The sequence below is a fragment of the Sorex araneus genome, chromosome X (assembly GCF_027595985.1).
Source record: "Sorex araneus isolate mSorAra2 chromosome X, mSorAra2.pri, whole genome shotgun sequence".
NCBI classification, from domain to species: domain Eukaryota; kingdom Metazoa; phylum Chordata; class Mammalia; order Eulipotyphla; family Soricidae; genus Sorex; species Sorex araneus.
Genome location: NC_073313.1, coordinates 269,487,172 through 269,501,734, shown reverse-complemented (window position 1 = coordinate 269,501,734; position 14,563 = coordinate 269,487,172).

The window sequence follows — 14,563 nt, the reverse complement described above, 5'->3', positions numbered from 1 at the left end:
GGGAGAGGGACGGTGCCCCTGGCCCTCTGGGGCGCGGGCCAGACCCCTGACACCTCTTTCCAAGGGACCCCCAGCCCCCGCCTTTTCTGAGGGCCCGACTTCAGGTTCCTGGTTGTGGCTTCTGGATATCGACTGCTTGCGCGAGCGAGTCAGCAGTTTGTGCTTCCTCAGCAGTGTTCCTGCTTCTATTCTAGGCCTTGGCCTGTCTGCACTTGCCCTCCGCGGACAGGACTGGGCCTGGGGCTCGGCCTCATGACCCCAAGCTTGGGCCATCTGTTCCCAGCCCTTCCGAGTTGGGAAGGTCTGAGCAGAAGACCCAGCCTGGCTACCAGGCAGCAAACCCAAACCAAACCGTAGGTGGCTCTGGCCCCAGGAAGGAGCCCTGAGCACTTTGGGGTGCTTTAAAGGAAAGAAACGTGGGTGTCCATCGAGGCGGCTCTTTTGCTGAAGAGGCAGGAGAACAAGCCCCCTCGTGCCACCTGTTGGGGTTCAACTTAGGTCCCTCCCATGAGGGACGTTGGCCTTCCCCATGTAACCCACAGACCCAGCCCCTATTTTGTCTTTGATTTGACTTGAGATCCCAGCAGCATTCGCCTCACCTGACGACCATCTGAAACGCAACTCCTCCCGGTCCTCCGGAGTCTGATGGAGAGCCACGTCCTTGGGCGACTCTCACCCGGCTCCAGCTGGAGCGCCTCCACCTCTGTGGTTTCCCAGGCTTGCAGTTAGATCGAAATGTTCCATATTATTGATGGAGCGGGGGATGCTGGGTAAAGAGGAGTCAGATTGAGGTTGGAGGGGAAGAGCAGTTTCTGAGAAATAAGGATTAACTTGTCCCAAGACCCTCTACAGGCTAGCCGCCCAGAAAGAGTTGGCTTATGTTCTTTGAGACCTGTCACTGTCACTGTCATCCCGTTGCTCATCGATTTAGTCGAGCGGGCACCAGTAATGTCTCCACTGTGAGATTTGTTGTTCTTTGAAATAAGACTGTTAAAATTTGGCACATCCCAATCCTGGGTGCCTAATCTCTCCTTCACAGCACTTTACCCTGGCTTCACCTGTGTCCTTGTTTAGGATATGAAATTGCTTTAGACTTTGTATTTTTGCCTTCTCCTCCTCCTCCTCCTCCTTCTCCTCTTTTCCCTCCTCCTCCTCATCCTCCTTCTCCTCTTCCTCCTCCTCTTCTTTATCCTCCTCCTCCTCTTCCTCTTCTTACTATCTTTTTTCTGTCCATCCTTTCTTTTCCTTATATTTCAATTTTATTTAGGTTTCCTTGAGAAAACTATCTTACTTTTGAAAAAGAAGGCTACAGTTAGATGTTAGATTTTGGTAAGCTGATTTGCAGCCTTTATAATATCCTGTTATGCATGACTTACACTTGTTTTACTTCTACTTTAGAACCAGAAATAATGCTCGGCTTGTATTTATGTAAACATATCAGCCTCCAGAGTATATTTCCTTTTCTGTTGATAAGAGATGAGGAAAAGCTTCTTCAGAGAAGTCAAAATACACTGCTGGGGCGGGGGGGATGTTGTCTTGCTCAGTCCTGACTGGAAACAGTATGGAAATTCCTCAAAAGAAGAGGGGCCAGAGCGATAGTATAGCAGGGAGGGCATTTGTCTTGCATGCAGTCAGTATGAGTTCCATCTCCAGCATCCCATATGGTTCCCCAAACACTACCAGGAGTGATTCCTGAACGCAGAGCCTGGAGTAATCTCTGAGCATCACTGGGTGTGACCCAAAAAGGAAAACAAAAAAAAAAGTAAGACTAGAATTTCCATATGTCCCAACACTTCCGGGTCTTGGCATCAACCTCCCAAATACAAAAACAATCATTCGAAAAGAAATATGCACACATATGTTCATTGCAGTGCTTCGTACAATAATCAGGGGTCCCAGGGAGAGATGAGTGGGCGGTGAAACCGGGGTGTTCGTATACACAGTGGAAAGCTTTGCAGCCACACAATCACACAGTTCGCCGAAACTCGGATGAACTAAAGGACCTCATGGTAAGTGAAGTCAGAAGGCCAAGGACCAATACCAGCCATTCTCACTAATTTTTGGTATATCAAATAATATGACAAGGGAATGGAAGGTACCAAAGGAAGGGTCTAGATTACAGAGACAAAGATGTCAGGGCAGGGAAGAAGTGGAGGGGGGAATCAAGAAGGGAGGGCAGTGTCTCAAAAGAACACAGAACCAGCACCTTTGAACTCATCTGTTGTGTAGAGGTGAGATGCTTGTGTATAGATAAACCACTGGAGTCAACACTACTATAAGCAGAGAACCCAAAGCACAATCACTGTATTACTGTCATCCCGTTGTTCATCTATTTACTCGAGTGGGCGCCTGTAACGTCTCTATTGGTCCCAGCCCTGAGATTTTAACTTGTCTTTCCCAATGATTGGAGGCTCTTTCAGGGTCAGGGGAATGATACCTGTTATTGTTGCTGGTTTTGGTGTATCGAATATGCCACGGGAGCTTGCCAAGCTCTTCTGTGCGGGCAGGATACTTTTGGTAGCTTGCCGGGCTCTCCGAGAGGTATATATAGATATATAGATATATATAGATATAGATATAGATATGTATATATATATATATCCCTTTATGATGTGTCGCTTAGCGATCGCTTTGTGGCCGTGCAGTCCAGGAATATGTTCACTCATCCATGAGGCTAGGCCCGAGCATGTGGAAAGGGGTCTGGAGCATGGCGGCGAGTGGGTAGTGGAGGTTGGCTGCCAGGGCTCTCACCCACCCACCTCTGGGGCAGCCTTGGCACGGAGTCCCGTGGCATGGTTATGGGGGCCTCATTTTATACTCCCTTCCGGGAGAAGCAGCTGTGAGTTCTGGAGGGTGGCCGATGAGCAGATATCTGGCGCCAGCAGGAGGTGGCTTTTGGACATGACTCCTGGCTCGCCAGAGACTGGGGGAAGCGGTCAGAGGATCTCTGCTTCCAGGCCCCATTGAGCCCAGAGTCCACAGTCACAAAGTTCCGCATTACCTGGGTTCCGTGGGACTTCGCTCATGCATGAGGCTTGGCCCGCGTGTGTGGAGAGCAGCCTGGAGTGAGGCGGCGGCTGAGTAGTGGAGGTCGGCTGCCAAGTAGTGGGGCGCCCAAAGCACAATAAGCCCATTTAAAAATGTGTCTGTCCCTAACACCCAAGGACAGAGAGACAAGGGCCAGAAGGATTTCTTCATTGGAAGCCTGCCCCAAGTGCTGGGGGAGAGGACAGTGGGATGGAGAAAGAACCACTAATTCAGCAATAGTTGGAGGGATCACTTGGGGTGGGAGTTGTGTGCTGAAGGTAAATAAAGGACCAAATATGATGGCCCCTCTGCATCTGGATGGCAAAACATGATGCCCCCAAGTTGAGAGAGAGTAGGAAGGAAGGTGCCTGTCATAAAGGCATAAAGATGGGATGGGGTGGAGGTGGCGGGAGGGATACTGGGGACCTTGGTTGTGGGAAATGGACATTGGTGGAGGGACGGGTGTTGGAACATTGCATGACTGAAACTCAATTGTGAAAGTTTTGTAACTATCTCACAGCGATTCAACAAAACAATTAAAAAATAAATAAATTAGAAAGTGTCCGTCCAGCAGATAGGTTGAGGGTCACAGTGGACTTGGGCTCCTGGGTAAAGGCATGTGGACACTGGTGGTGGGGTTGGAGTTGGAAATGCTGCAGATCTGGAATTCTCTCGTCAACAATTTTGTCAATCATTGTGCTTACATTTAAAAATAAATAAAACGAACTGAAATAAAATTAGAAGTAGATGAGAATATGAGTCGCCATGCTGGGGTTACTTGAAGTGAGACATACTCATCTTAGGGGCTGGAGTGGTAGTACAGTGGGTAGGACGCTTGCCTTGCACGTTGGCCGAGGCAGCTTTGATCCCCAGCACCCCATATGGTTCCTCAGGGTGGCGGGAGGGGGCGGCTGGAACCGAGTGTCCACTCAAGCCTATTTCTGCAGAGGTCACTGGCAGTTACAAGGCCCACAGCATCAGGACCCGCCCAGCAGCTCATGAGTCACGCAAAGCTGCCCTGTGGGGGATTCTCTGGAAATATTTGCAAGGACAAAGGTCTCAGCTTGTTTTCCCCTTGTCACTCACAGCTTAACACTGCCTGCTGTATAATGCCCAGAAATGCAGCGACTTCATGGGTCCCATCCAGTTTCCTAACAGTAGTTTATGTGAGAAGAAAAGAAACTCTTGATCTAGTTTCTCAGTCCTGACTGGCATGTTTTGCGCTCTGTGTGTGTGTGTGTGTGTGTGTGTGTGTGAAGTATCATTTTATTTTTAAAATTTTTTTATTGGAGGCCAGAGCGATAGCACAGCGGGTAGGGCATTTGCCTTGCATGCGGCCAACCTGGGTTTGACCCCCGGCATCCCATATGGTCCTCTGAGCACCACCAGGAGTAATTCCTGAGTGCAGAGCCACGAGGAACCCCTGAGCATTGCCGGGTGTGACCCCCCCCAAATTTTTTTATTGAATAAAAATGAACAGTTTTGAGATAAACAGTTACAATTTTGTTCATGAGGGCAGGAGGAAATTTGCCTCTCACACAGTCAACCCAGGTTCGATCCCCGGCATGTCATATAAATCCCCCTGAACACTACCAGGAGTGATTCCTGAGTGTAGAGCCAGGAGTTAGCCCTGAGCATCACTGAGGAATGACCTAAAAAGCCAAAAAAAAATCAACCAAACCAACCCAAAGTTGTTTATGATTGGGCTTTAGTCATACAGTGCTCCAACAACCGTTCCTCCACCTGTTCACATTTCCTGCCACCAATGTCCCCAGTTTCCCTCCCTTCTGCCTTCCCCCTGCCACCCTCCCTCTCCTCTTCTCCTCCCCCCATCCTGCCTCTATAACAGACACTTTTCTTCTCTCTTTGTCTCTCTTGTTTTCCTTTTAGGCATGTGTTTGTAATACTGTTACTGAAAGGGCTCATGCTTATGCCTTTCTCTCCTTCCAGCACTCAGTTCTTGTCCAGAATGATCATTTCAGCTATCGTTGCCATAGCAGTCCCTTCTCTGGCCTCTCTGCACTGTCCCTCCCGCTTGCTGGCCAGCTTCCTACTATGGACCGGTCCTTCTAGGATTTGGGCACTTTTTTTGGACTCAATCAAGTGGACACACATTGGTGCTTTGCCAGAGAAAGCAGAGGGCTCAGTTGAACATTTTTATTTTGAGTGAGAAGGCCAAGTGGACATTTTAATAAGCCATTGGATATGTTTGTGTGAAAATTGGAGAAAAATCTGGAAGGGAAACTCTTGTTGGATCATTCCCTAGCTGATGCTGCATTTCCCTGTGAACTTGGCTGTCTGATTGGATCTCAAATACCCCAAGTATCTGTAGATTCCGAGCAAACAGACGTCGCCATGATTCTGATTAAACTGGTGCAGGTTCGGATCAACTGCGGTCTCTGATGGAGCTTTTGCTCACAGCATTTACAATTCCACGTTCCAGTGTTCACAAAAAGTAACCCCAACTTCATGTAGATTCATCAGCAACCAACCCTAAATTTTTTCTCATTTACACTGTGATCATTTTTATTCACCCATTGCTTATACGGTTGGCGTCTAATTCCCAAGTGTGAGAACTTGTAAGTTATTTCTTTATTTTATTGAATCACCATGAAAAAAGTTACAAAGCTTTCAGGTATAAGTCTCAGTCATACAATGATCAAACCCCCATCCCTTCACCAGTACACATGTTCCACCACCAAGAGTCCAGTGTACCTCCTGCCTTACTTTCTCTATACTTTGATTGCATTCAATATTTCAACAGAAAACTCAATATTATTATTTGGAATTTTCCCCCAACAATCAAACCTGCTGAAAAGACATCATTTGATCATTTGTTTTCCATTGCTGAAAATGGAGATTATATGAGGTTGCGTGGCTGCAACAGCCGCTGCGCGGTTTTGGATTTCTGGTATTTTAGTAATTAAGTCCAGAGAAATTTCTGCCAGAAGTCGCATCACTGCAAACTCGTACCTCCGGTTAGTGGGCTCTATAAGATGGCGGTTGCCATGCAGCCACCACTGCCGCCGCCGCCGCTGCCACCTTGGAAAGGAAAATCCGAGAGAGAAAAACCTTTCCCCTCCCGGGGTGGCATGGGGTCATAGCTCAGTTCACAGTCTAGAGGCATTTCTGTAAGAAGCCGCTGGGTGCCGAAAGTAGTTAGTGGGCCTCCGGGATCACGGTCTCAGGAGCTGTTCGTGTGCGGCTGCTCCGGGTCTTGTCTGGGCGTAGATGTGTAAGCTATTTCTTATTGTTGACTCAGTTGCTCTGTATTCAGAAAATGTGCTCTTCAGATTGCAGTTACAAGAAGTTTATTGAAACTTCTTTGTCAATATGCTCTGTAGAGGGTGACTTCTTTTATTTGTTTTGGTTTTGATTTTTGAGCCACATTGTCATTGCTTAAGGCTTACTCCTGGCGCCACGCTCAGGGATCACTCCTAGTAGGGCTTGGGGGATGCTGGGGATCAAACTTGAATCAACCAAGGCAAGGCAAGCACCTTATCCCCTGTACTATCTCTCTGGGCCCATGTAAAGGGTGAATCTCAATAAATGTACATCTTTGTTTGAGAGAATGTGTACTCTGCAACATTGATGATGTTCTTTAACTTTTTAAAACTTTTCTATATGCTCAGAGACATTTTTGTCTATTTTATTATTTATTGAGAGAAACCAAATCTTACTCTGTATTTGGTGACTTATCTGTTTCTTTTAAAGGGTGTGACTGATTGCCTATAAGCTGAGATTAAATCATTTGTCATCATGATGAAGTTTTTGTCTTTGTCTCTACTAATGCATTTTAGTGTGTGTGTGTGTGTGTGTATGAGTGTGTGTTTTAGCAGATGGTAGTATAGTGATATAAATCGTATCACTTGGCCCCAATTCTTACCCTCCCTTAAGTTACACCTTTGTGTTCAGACTCTGTCACAGACTTGACAGTGTCAAATCATAAGTGTGCCTGTATTGCTTTGTTTTTATTATTATAAAATAAAACAGGAGCTAGTTTAGGACCTGCAGTTGCAATAGTGATCAAATCACTGGTATTACTGTTCAAAGCCACTGCACATCCCTGCCAGTGGAATGTTCATGACCCTCCCCGATCCCTGTCTTCCCTCCAGTCAGTGCTCCTTCTCTGCCAGGGCATTACCAGCTATTATTTTAGCGCATACAGTTACAGCTCTTTGCTCTACCTGTGAGCTCAAGAACCTCCATCTATGTCCCACATCACTTTCCAGCAACTTATTTGTTCCCTTCCGTCCCTGCCCCCATATTTGGTGCTCTCAGCTCTGAATTCTAGTATTCCGGGTGTATTAGCAGTTGATTTTGCCCATACTCTTTTCTTTTCCAGATTATCCATATTCTTACTGTTTCTCTGTATACCACTGATGAGTGAAATCGTTCTGGGTTTGTCTTTCTACCTCTGGCTTATTTTTCTCAGAGAGATACCCCACAGTCCTATCCAAATTGTCACACACTGCATGACTTTATTTTTCCTAATGGCTGCTACAACAATATTTTTTTATCCATTCATCTATTGATGTACATTTAGGTTGCTTCATATCCCGATGACTGTACCGAGAGCTGCAATGAAAATAGGTGTGTTAATTAACCTTTTCAAATGAATGTTGTGTTTTGGGGATAGATATCTCAAAGTGGGTCAAATGGGAGCTCCATTCTTATTTTTGGAGAATTATCTACATTGTTTGCCAACATCCCTGGTGCAGAGGCCTGAAATGGCTTTGTATATTGTATATTTATGGACAACTCCCCAGAGTGAGAAAATACTTGGGCCAACCTGGTTAACTAACACGTGTAGCTGAGTCCTGCCAACCCAGTCAGAACAGCTGACGCCCATCTCACTCTTACTGGATCGGGTTTGTGAGCATCTAATGCCTATTCTTGTGTGACTGAGGGTTATCGTGATATGTGACTGAGGTTTTGTCTTTGATTGGTAAATGACACTGTGTTGGTAATGGTACCCTAAAACACAGACAAGTTCACTTTGTGTAAGATAATGGAACACTTACTGAAAATGATCCCATAATGACATTGCTTTTATCTTTTTTTCTCAAAGAACCAAACTCATATCAGCAGCACATGGTTAGCTTTGACTATTTTAAAGACGGAAGTTATCTTGGTTGTTTTAAGTATTGAAAATTTAGTCCTTTTATGTTTAACTGCTGATACTCAAATTTCTATACCAAATTTATGATTGAATTTCTATGTATTCTATGTTACTTTATTTTTTCCACTTTTTTCTTGTATCATTTTTGGTGATCAGGTAATATTTGTGATTTCAAGGACGCAAGAAATTTCACATAAAGTGCCCAGAGGACCCGAGTACTGAAGAATCTTTCTGCCTGATTGCCTGACTGGCCAGGTATGTATGCCCCGTAACTGCTCTGCTCTCCACCTCACCCCACAAGTACTTCTTGGGAAAATATTTATCAAATGCTCTAATATTTTCTTTGTGGTGCCTAATCTTTTTTTTTTCCTTTTTGGGTTATACCCGGTGATGCACAGGGGTTACTCCTGGCTCATGCATTCAGGAATTACTCCTGGCGGTGCTTGGGATGCTGGGAATTAACCCCGGGTCTGCCACGTGCAAGGCAAACCCCTACCTGCTGTGCTGTCACTCCAGCCCCGTGTCTAATCTTAATCCCGAGAATATACTTTTCAACTCAGACATTACATTTTCATGTCTAGAAGTTAAATTTCAACCTTTAAAAAAATACCTTCCAGTATGGAAACCTCTTAAAAACAAAAAACAAACAAATGAAAAAACACCTAGCACCTAAGAGCCAAGCTTCTGTATGACCCAGAAATCCCATTTCTTGGCATCTCTTCCAAGGGCCAGAAGCATTTTGAAAAGACTTTTGTGCAATTTATATTCATTGCAGTGCTATTCACAATAGCCAAGATACGGAAACAACCCAAATGTCAAAGAACAGATAAGTAGATAAAGAAACTGTAGTCTCTCTACACAATGGCATTCTATTTATCTATAAGAAAAGATGAAGTCATGCAATGTGCTGTTGCGTGGGTGAAACTAGAGTGTATCATGCTGAGCAAAGTCAGGAGAGGAACAAATACACCACGATCTTTCTTATATGTGGGGTAAACACACACACACACACACACACACACACACACACACACACACGGGGGAAACATGACCAAAGGCAATAATGTGCAGACTTGTGGGGCAGATGGGAGGGGACCATGTAACATTGGTGGATGGACGTAAACACTCTGGCGGTGAGTGTTATAACACTGTATGCATAAACACACTGTTATGAACAGTAGTGCAATCATGGTGCTTCAATTAAAGCATTTTAATTAAGTTTTTTTATTGAATCAGTCTGAGATACCTAGTTACAAAGTCGTTCATGGTTGGGTTTCAGTCATACAATGTTCCAATACCCATATCTCCACCAGTGTACATTTCCCACCACCAATGTTCCCAGTTTCCGTCCCCCCACCCACCCCCACCCTCAGCCTGCCTCTATGGCAGACACTTTCTTTCTTTCTTTTTCCTTCCTTCCTTCCTTCCTTCCTTCCTTCCTTCCTTCCTTCCTTCCTTCCTTCCTTCCTTCCTTCCTTCCTTCCATCTTTCCTTCCCTCCCTCCCTGCTTTCTTTCTTTCTTTCTTTCTTTCTTTCTTTCTTTCTTTCTTTCTTTCTTTCTTTCTTTCTTTCTTTCTTTCTTTCTTTCTTTCTTTCTTTCTTTCTTTCTTTCTTTCTTTCTTTCTTTCTTCCTTCCTTCCTTCCTTCCTTCCTTCCTTCCTTCCTTCCTTCCTTCCTTCCTTTCTTTCTTTCTTTCTTTCTTTCTTTTCTTTCTTTCTTTCTTTCTTTCTTTCTTTCTTTCTTTCTTTCTTTCTTTCTTTCTTCCTTTCTTTCTCTCTGTCTCTCCTCTCCTTTTGGGCATTATGGTTTGCATTACTGTTACTGAGTTTAAAAATAAAGCATGATGATTAGATTTATATATATTGAGAAATGGTTTGTGTTACTGAAAGGTCATGCATATCCCTTTATTCAATACTCAGTTCTTGTCCAGAGCGATCATTTCTAACTATCATTGTCATAATGGTTCTCTATCCTAACTTCAATTAAAATTTTAATTAAAGTTCTCCCAGGTCCAGAGATATACAAGAGGGGTGAGGTGTTTACCTTGCACACACCCAACCCTGATCAGTCCCTGGCTCCACCGAGGGTACCCCAAGCACCAGCCGAGTGATACTTGAGCACGGAGACAGAATAAGTCCTGAGCACAGCTGGGTGTGACCCAAGGTCTCCTCCCCATAAAATATCTTCCATGTCTCTCACTAACAATCTTGTTGACTCTCTTGAATATGTAGAATCTAGATGTAATAATGCTGTGATGTCCTTGCTTGCTCTATCAGCTATTTCTGACATGCTAATTGATCAATTTCCTCCACCTGTGTGGGTTGGGTTTTCTTGCTGTTTTATATTTATGACAGTTTTTTTAATGCTAGCATTGTGAATTTCACTTTGTTGGCTGCTTCCATTAAAAAAAATCTAGATCACAATATTCAACAGTTGGAGTCTTGATGAATTATGAAATGGGATTTTTTTCTAAACTTCCTGAGAAATTATGGTATAAGTTTAAGGCATACGCATGATGGTTAGATTTATATATATATTGAGAAATTATTTATGTGAAATGAAATTCTAGTTATGCTTCACTTTACCTTGAGTAATAGGAACATTTCCAGAAACATTTGTTTATTCATGACAATTCAAAGATTAAAATGACTGGTCAGGGGCCTGAGTGATCGTACGGAAGGTAAGGTGCCTGCCTTGACCGCAGCTTATGATTTCTGCATCTCATATGATCCCTCAAGACTGCTGGGAGTAATTTCTGAGTGTAGAGTGAGGAGTAACCTCTGAGCACTGCCACGTGTGATCCCTATTGATGGAAAAGAAAATTTGATCTTGGGGGCTGGAGCGACAGCACAGAGGGTAGGGTGTTTGCCTTGTGCGCAGTCGACCCGGGTTTGATTCCCAGCATCCCATAGGGTCCCCCGAGCACCACCAGGAGTAATTTCTGAGTGCATGAGCCAGGAGTAACTCTTGTGCATCACCGGGTGTGACCTAAAAGCAAAAGAAAAAAATTTTAATCTTCATTTCAGAACACAATTAAGTTACCTCAAAACATAGTACTTTGGGAACTGGGGCAATAGTACAGTGGGTAGGGTGCTTGCCTTGCATGTGGCCAACCCAGGTTCAATTCTCGGCATCCCATATGGTCCCTGGAGCACTGCCAGGAGTAATTCCTGAATGCAGAGCCAGGAATAACCCATGAGCACTGCTGGTTTGTGCCCAAATACATAAAACAATTTTTACCTTTAAATTTATTTATTTATTTATTTATTTATTTTCAATTTGTACTGTTTTAGAGTCATGTCTAAGGTTTGCTTGGTGAGGCTGCCAACCAGTCCTAAGCACTGTTACTCGCTACCTTGTGTGAACAGGTAACTCAGTTCTGCTGGGAACACTATCACTAGCCGTACGAGACCTGCAGAGGATTCCAACATCTTGGCTTCCGCTATCCTTTTCACAGCCTCCTAATGTGTGTGCTGAGTGTGCCCAGGTGGGGACACTGGGGATTTGATCTCCCAGAGTCGCATTTCCCTGTGCTCGGCCCAGAGATGCCACGGGCTTACCTGGAGCAGGCTGTAAAGGGGACGTTTGTCATGGGGACGTTTGTCATAGGGACTTCCTTCCCTGCCCTGGAGAACGGCTGTCCGGCACGGCCTGTTGTCTACTGTGTTGTTTCATGCTGTCTCCAGGTTTTCTGTGTATTCAGAAAATGAATGCGAATGCGCAGCTCTCTCACTGCCTGTGTTAGGTGGTCTCACGCCGCTTCCCCCACCCCGGGGCAGCCTATGGCAAGGAGGAAACGAGGGCCAGGCTGGTTGATATTATTCGCAGTTTATTCCAATATCATTTCCATTCTCTTCTGACTCTCCTTCCCCCGAGTCTCTTTTTCCTCCCCCCGCCCCTGATCCTGCTCCTTCATTCTTCTCCCCCTCAGCCCCCTCTTAGAGCCTCAGTTATATCTCCAACCATGAGGGGTTGGGTAGAAATTACACATAGGTGTCGTCATACAATCGGATGTAGAGTCCTTCCCTCAAGGGAAGCCTTTTCTAGGACAGATTCTCATCCATGACCCGCCTTAAGGTGAAATATCATCTAGGGGTGTGTTTCTCCTTTCCTTAGTTCAACAACCATTTAAACATTCATCTTAATTCTACTTCTTAATATTAGTCATTTTGTATGGACACAGTAAGAGATACATTAAGCTTGTAGGGTGGCTCTCCGGGGGACATCTCGCTATAGATCTCAGACTACAGTGCTCAGGCAAGATTAGTCTTTCTTTACCCTAGCAGGGTCCTAATCCAGTTGTTACTCTTTGGATCATGACAGAATTTGTCCATAACCGTGCTCTTAACTTATAGTTAAGTATTGTGGTGCTTGGCCTGGCCCATTTCAATGCCAGGATAGCTCACAGCTTGCCCTGGGTCCATCCAGTCCCTCATCAGGGCCCTACTTTTGGGGTGCTAGGAACTAATGGCAATTGAGGCTTAAGTCGAGAAAACAGATGCCCAGGAGTGAATATTATTCAGAGTCAGTTAACTCCATAGTTACAAAAGCATAGTATTAATTGTCTTTCTATGTCTATACAAAAAGGGCATTGCTCTAAAGTAACTATGCAAAGGACATAGGAGAAGAGGAAAGCAATATTTCACTTACGAATACAAATCCAGTGTCCTTAGAAGGATCTGACCTAACAAGTCAATAGAGTCTGATTAGGGGATACAGGTGCTTGACCAGTCGGAGAAGCAGAGCACAAAAAAGAGATTACAGATAAACACAGAGGCATAGGAGTGCCTCGGGAGCACTGTGATGGGTGTTACTCAGTAAACCTAACCTGCCTGCGGCCAGTTAAACCAGTGTTAAGCCTAAAATGTTTAGAGCTATATTCCAATAAACAAAGGAATGGGAATGTCTCGGGAGCACTGTGATGGGTGTAACCCAACAAACCTAAGCTCCCTGTGTCATGGGAGAAAGGACAAACCAATGTTATCCTACAGTTTTCAGTCACTTTCAGGTGTAGCTATTTGACTAGAAGTAGACATGCACGCTATACACTCCTGACTGGAACACTGGCTAACGGAATTATCAAAAAATACCTCAGTAAAATAAAAACAAACTGGGGGCTGGAGTGATAGCACAGCAAGTAGAGTGTTTGCCTTGCACGCGGCCTACCTGGGTTCGATTCCCAGCATCCCATATGGTCCCCCAAGCACTGCCAGGAGTAATTCCAGAGTGCATAAGCCAGGAGTAACTCCTGTGCATTGCCAGTTGTGACCCCAAAAAAATGCAAAAAAAAAAATTGACCAAAAAAAAAACCACCAAAAACCAGGGGCCAGAGTGATAGCACAGTGGGTAGGGCGTGCATGCGGCCAACCTGGGTTCAATCCCTGGCATCCCATATGGTCCCCCAAGCACCGCCAGGAGTAATTTCTGAATGCAAAGCCAGGAGTAAACCCTGAGCAATGCTGGATGTGACTCAAAAAGAAAAACAAACAAACAAACAAACAAACAAACAAACTGTGAAATTTGTTCTATCTCACAATGGGGTCATTAATCATTGTCTCAGGGTTTGCTTTCTATTGCTTGTTGAGCCTTCTGTGTTCAAGTTTTTGTTTATTGAGCTTAGCAGGCTTCTGTGCTACCTTCCCGTCTAATTTCGTGTGCTCCTACTGGGTGTCGGCATTGTGGAATTTGGAGGATCTCACAGGCACATGCTCCAGGAACCCCAGAATCTATATAATTGGGCCGATGAGTTCACACGACTTTATGGTATAAGGATGTGGCTGCTGGGGCTTCTGGATGCATGGGGGTGGGGCAGGGGTGAGGCTGCCCACCCCCACTCTGAGAAAAGTGGGGGCCACACCCAACAATGCTCAGCGGTTACTCCTGGCTCTGAACTCAGGAATTATTCCTGGTATTGCACAGGGGACCATATGAGATGCCGGAGATCAAACCCAGGTTGGCTGTATGCAAGGCACGCTCTCTAACCACTGTACTATCTCTGTGGCCCCAAGACTCCAGAGTTTTCAGCCTAGGTGTTTTATTCTTTTATTATTCAATAGCAAATGAATTTTATTTCTCTTCCTGCTAGTTCATTGTTTTCATGTGAACACAAATGCAACATTTTTGTATATTGATTTTGTATTTGCAACTTATTATTTTTAATAAGTTTAGTGAATCTTTCTGATTTTCTGTGTATATTGTCAAGTCACTCTCAGTATTACTTCTTCCTTTCCAACTGAGATGCCTTTCTTTCTTCCTAATTGGTCTGCCTAGGACTTCCAATACTATATTGAGTAATAGCAACGAGAGTAGCATCCTTGGTGTCATTTCTGATCTTTACATAAGAGCTTTTCATGTCCACCACTAAATATGACAATTGTGGTATTGCTCCTGTAGTCACAGTTCTGCATACATGGT